The sequence below is a fragment of the Vespa crabro genome, chromosome 1, assembly GCF_910589235.1.
Source record: "Vespa crabro chromosome 1, iyVesCrab1.2, whole genome shotgun sequence".
Classification (NCBI taxonomy): Eukaryota; Metazoa; Arthropoda; class Insecta; order Hymenoptera; family Vespidae; genus Vespa; species Vespa crabro.
The window spans coordinates 22,014,058-22,020,057 of NC_060955.1; the positions used below are offsets into that span (position 1 = coordinate 22,014,058).

Consider the following 6,000-nt stretch of genomic DNA (forward strand, 5'->3'; position numbering starts at 1 on the left):
GTTGATCGTAATTCAACAAATCGTATATGATAATATTTTATGATAACAAATGGAAGAAATGGTTGAATAAAATTAAGATTATAATAATCAAAGGAAGATGAAAGATATGAGACAAGTAAGAGATAGAGACAGAAAGAGAGAGAGAGAGAGAGAGAGAGAGAGAGAGAGAGAGAGAGAGAGAGAGAGAGAGAGAGAGAGAGAGAGACAGAGAAAAAGGGAATATCCAAGGAGATGAATTGGTAGGGTTCGACTAAGAAGAGAAAGAGAGGAGGAATGAGAGAATGAAGAGGAGGAGGAGGAGGAGTAGGAGGAGTAGGAGCAGGAGGCTCGATATCGGTGGAATCTGAAAGCGGAGATATAAATGCAAACTGTCGTCGGCGTAATTTACTTTTATTATCCGATAAATTCGAGAACCTTTACTTGGTGAGAAGAGGAAAAGAAGAGGAAAGCAGAAGAACGACGATGGTGGCTACGATTACGAGAGAAGGCCAATCTTCATATGCAAATCCGGCATAAGCGTAACGACTCTTCCAACTTGCTCTTGGTGGCGCTGGTGATGACAACATACCAGAAGCCAGCACCAGCATCACCAGCACCAAAAGCAGCAGCAGTAGCACCAGCAGTAGCACCAGCAGCATCTCCACCGCTACCACCACCACCACCACTACTACCACCACCACCACCACCACCACCACCACCACCACTATCACCAACAACGCCAGCAACCTTGCGGTTGTTCCAAACGCGTTATCGCCTTGATAACAATTTTATTACACTTTGAGATCTCTCGTTCTAAAAAGGAGTCGAAGCTTATTTCCCTTTTTTTCTTACTCTCCCACCCCTCTATTTCCCTTTCTAGAACTTCACAGACAATTTTTCAAAGTCACTCAAGAGCCGTAGATGTTCTTGCCGTGTCACAGATAAGACACGTTACCTTTCTAACCTTCTCTCTTCTTCGACTTTTCTTATTTCCCACCTCCCCCTCCCTCCTCATCCCACTCCTCCCCTGCCCTTCTTCTCCGTTCCCCCCATAAAACGTGTATTTTTATGTAGGTATATGTATATGAATGAGAAAGAGAAAGAAAGGAAGAAAGAGAGAGAGTGAGAGAGAGAGTATGTGTGCGTGAGAAAGAAAAGAGAAAGTGTCTGTGTATGTGTATGAGAGAGAGAGAGAGAGAGAGAGAGAGAGAGAGAGAGAGAGTGAAAGAGAGAGAAAGAGAGAGAATCGCCATCGCGTGTTAAAGATCTTAGAGATAAGCTACTCCTCCTCACTCTTGGATATTCGAATTAGCATCGCTCTCGACGATAGGTAGGTGTCGTTGGCTATACATCGTGTTACCTATGCTCTCTCCTAGCCAAGCTTTTACCGAAGAATAATTAAGGCGAAGGCTGTAGTGCATAGCACGCGTAACTCGTTACTCAGATAACGGCAACGGTTTCGAGCTTATCGTGACACCTCCTCTCTCTCTCTCTCTCTCTCTCTCTCTCTCTCTCTCTCTCTCTCTCTCTCGTCGAGACCTATGTTCTTCCTTTCTACTTTCAACGAATAAAAAGAAGACGAAGAAGTAGTAGTAGTTGCAGTAGTAGTAGTAGTAGTAGAAGTACGTTTTTACAAGATTACTTTTTTGCTGCTTTCGTGAGGAAACGACATAGCGTTGGATGGAAAACGACGGATGGAGAAGCATAGACGAAGTAACGAACTTCGTGGCAGAAGTTACTATCTGAACGAAGAAGACGTTACGGAATTTCTGAACAGGCAGTTCAATGGACAAGAAGCTTCTCTTTCACACTGTCTAGTTCACTAGGTAGAACGTTGTTCTGGTCTCCATCGAGAGACCGCGATCTCTTACTCCATGAGGAGAGAAAGAGAGTAAGAAGAAACTGAGACTGGAATGTCACTTCATGGAAGAAGTTTCTTTTCAAAAAGAAAGGAAAAGGGAAAAAAAAGAGAAAGAGAAAGAGAGAGAGAGAGAGAGATGAGAAAAGAAAGTTAGAGAGAGAGAGAGAGAGAGAGAAGAAAAGAAGTAGAATGTTCATGCAGCGGATAATGGTAACTCGTATCACTTTTAATTTATTTTTTTTTTATTCATTTTCATATTTTTCTTAAACCTTTAAAACATTTTAAACCTTTCGTAATTATTAATACTCAATAATTTATCATATAAAAGTATCAACTTTGACGTTGATAAAAAATTCGTCTAAGTGAATATATAATTGTCTTGTTTTTTTTTTTTTTTTTTTTTTTTTTTTTTTTTAGAAATACAGAAAGAAAAATTAAATTCTATCGATAAATAATTTTTATTATTATTTAATATTAAATGAAAATAATGGAAAGGGTATGATCATAGAAATGACATATTTATGTATGTACGTACAATTAGGACAAATTAATTAAATCGTATTTTATAAATGTCATATTAGTTCTCTCATATTTTTAGGATGAATCTCTCCCTCCCTCTCTCTCTCTCTCTCTCTCTCTCTGTCTCTCTCTCTCTCTCTCTCTCTCTCTCTCTCTACCTCAATCGAAAGTTTTAAAAGAATAATCTGTCTTAACTGGAAGCTGCAATGTTACTTAGTGAACATAAATCGTTCGTCGTTGATAATAAATTGATTCAACTTATTCCGACTAAAAATACATCATAAAAAGTATTCATTTATTTATTACTTAAATAGTTAATGAATCAAATGAGTAGTGATTTTTAATTTAGTATTTTTAGACGTCATTATTGTACCAAAGTGTAAGAATATTCTGTTTCTCTCTCTCACTCTCTCTGTCTTTCTGTTCCTCTCTTTCTTTCATTTTAAATAATTAATAAGGTTGGATCTTAGCAAAGAATTGGATGCATAAAATTTTAAAGCTCCGGCCAACATCGTAGCATTTCATTCTTCCGTAACGACGATCTTTTCCACGTTTCTCTCTCTCTCTCTCTCTCTCTCTCTCTCTCTCTCTCTCTCTCTCTCTCTCTCTCTCTCTCTCTTTCTACCTTTTAACTGGCCGATAAAAACACACGACAGCATGGGAAAACGTGCGACAGTTTGTAGTAACGGCCAGCGACGTATTTTTTTTTCTGTTTTCTTTTTTTTTTTTACCCCCCCCCCCCCTTTTTTTTTCCCTACCCGTCTGAAGAGCCACGATGGCGATATGAGCTACCGTCGAAAATAAAGATTGTTCTTGATTGCCTAGCGTTATCGTTGGCATTGTCGTTACCGTTACCGTTATTGTACCCGAATTACACGTACACACGTCGAAATTCCATTAATGGCTGTTACGAGTGCACGGCCTATCTGTGCATTTAAACATTTCCCCTTTTCTTTCTTTTTTTTATGTCTGCCCATATCCCCCTTTCTCCCTCTTTCCCTCTCTCTCTCTCTCTCTCTCTCTCTTTCTCTTTTTCATTTGCAAACCTTTCGTCCCATTTATGGTAAATATTATCAAATCCCTTATGATAATATATTACCAAAAGGTCTCTGTCTATTGTTCAATTTAATGTAGAAATTATTCGACATAATGTATCTTTCTTTTATCTTTTGTCCTTTTTCTTTTTTCTTTTTTGTTCTTTTTAAATAGGTACAATCAAAGTTCTCGGAACGATCAAAATAATATAAAGGAAAATGAACGATCGATTCTATCTTTTGCACGCAGTCACCGGTAATCTATTTTCACGTATCGATGTTGGATACATCAAATTGTCTAGCCCGTTCCTAGAGTAATTACCAGAGAGATTAAAATGGGTACTGGAAGTGCTGGTTCGATCGAGGATCGAACGCAATTATAACGAGAGAGAGAGAGAGAGAGAGAGAGAGAGAGAGAACAAGATGAATAGAGAGGTAGGAGGTGGTGGTGGGTCACATACACACACACACACACATACATATATATACATACATACATACATACATACATACATACATACATATATATATATATATATACATATACGAGTCATTGCCGTCAAGCACGGTAGGGGGATGAAAAATGGTTTGATAGATACTTCAGCTACGAACAATGGGGTAATGCCATCCAGTATCCGGGTCACGCGCGTGTAGCTTCGCGAGAACATGACGGCGACACGCGCTCGTCAACTCGCTTGCTCGCTCGCTCGTTCGCTCACTCGCTCGATCCATTGCCATCGCAATCACCATCGTCTCATCGTCGTCATAGCCGAACATCGATAAAATTTACACTTTACGAACGTGGAGGAGATTCCTTCTCTTTTCTTCTTACGACAATAGGGAACGGTATTATGATTAATCGAGTGGCAAACATGTGACAAGCTCTTTTATATATATATATATATATATATATATATATATATATATATATATATATATATATCTTATATGAAAGAAAAGAAAAGTAAGAGAAGAGAAGAGAAAAGAGAGTGAAAGAAAAAGAAAAAGAAAAAGAAAAGATAAGGGGAGAAAAAAGACCGAAGGAAAAAGGAAAAAGCAAAAGTAAACGAAGAATGAATTCGAGAATTTTGTTCTTTTTTTTTTTTTCTTCTCTTTTCTTTTTCTTTTTCTTTTCTCCCCCCTCCCCTCCCCTCCCCTCCCCTCCCCTCCCCTACGTCCCTCCTAGCGATCCGCCGTCCGTCAGAAAAATTTCGCAAATTTTTGCTCACGAAAACTTTCACGATTCTCTATGATAAGAATTTAAGAAATTTTCTATTTCTTCTTTCTCCTTTAGTAAGTTTTTTTTTCGAGTTGATATTGTCCCTAAGAAACTTGTGAAATTTTACTAAGAAGAGCTTAAGCAAATTTTATTCGTATTACTTCGTGAAATTAAGAAAGATAGTTTATTTTAAGATCGTTGATGTATATCGATTAATCATCCGTCTAAATGAAAAAAGACAGGTATAATTGTTCAGGGAGATCAAAGGATAAGAAATATTTAGATTAGGCCTCTAAAAGACGTCGTTTCGATTATCGAAGAGAGAACGAGAGAATTAGAGAGAAAGAGAGACAGAGAGAAAGAGAGAAAGAGAGAGAGAGAGAGAGAGGGAGGGAAGGAAGGATGATGGCGACGTTCCAACGGATGTCACTAGCAGTGAAAAAAAAGTAAAAATTGCTGGATATTGACGCGAGAAATTGAACAATGAGAGCGATATTCCGTGTCCGTTCCGCACGTGAATATGACACGTTGATGATAGCCGGCCGGCCTGTATGCCGTTCGAGCTAACCGAACGAGATCGATCCATTTGAAATTACCGATGAGAGTTCCGTCGATACAGATAACAAATAATACTCGATTCTATCTTGACCGAACGTACATTGATCATCGGGTCTAGAAGATGTAACGTTTGAAATCTCGTTATATGGCTCGAGAAAGTGGTACTATCGTTGAAACTATCCAAATGATCGTTATCGTTTCATTCGATGAACGTATGGATTCATGATGAAATTCATGATCGAAAATATTTCCTGATTTTGTTCTTTTTTTTCTTTTTTTTCTTTTTCTAACAGTTAAAAATCACAACGACCAAAATGATATCCTAATCGTTCGCGAAACTTGGCCGAAACTTTTTTCTTTTTTTCTTTTCTTTTTTTTTCTTTTTTTTTCTTTTTTCTTTTTCCTGTCATCACTTTAAACGTACATAATCAGAAATCGTACGACTAATGGCATCCAATTGTTGGCAAAAATTGTATATTCTCTCTTTTTTATTTTTTTTATTTTTTCTTTTTTCTTTTTTTTTCCCCTAAAGACAATCATTTACGTATCGCTTACGATATATCTATTTAAGTAAAGTGAACAATTTTCAAGGAAGGATATCCTTAGCGAAGATTTTTACGTTCGCCTTTGAAAATATTGAAAATTCACTGGCTACGAATTTCATTAGGATGATAGCGATCATTTTTAGTAAGAATTAAAGTATTTTAAAGTAAAAACAAGAAGAAGGAAGAAGAAAAAATAAAGTAAGAACGAAAGTTTGTGGATTTTGTCGTCGCGTATTTCATGAATTCTGAATTGACGTGGCCGTTTTTCTTCTACTTCTACTTCTA

General features: G+C 37.4%; 1 protein-coding gene and 1 long non-coding RNA gene across 6 annotated transcripts in view; one reads left to right on the plus strand and one right to left on the minus strand.

The window, feature by feature from the left end:
* The window catches only part of LOC124424670, a 188,750-nt gene that overhangs the window by 114,558 nt on the left and 68,192 nt on the right, over nt 1-6,000 (plus strand). The gene's annotated exons all lie outside the window — the stretch shown is intronic.
* The window catches only part of LOC124424596 (disintegrin and metalloproteinase domain-containing protein 10-like), a 156,144-nt gene that overhangs the window by 112,610 nt on the left and 37,534 nt on the right, over nt 1-6,000 (minus strand). The gene's annotated exons all lie outside the window — the stretch shown is intronic.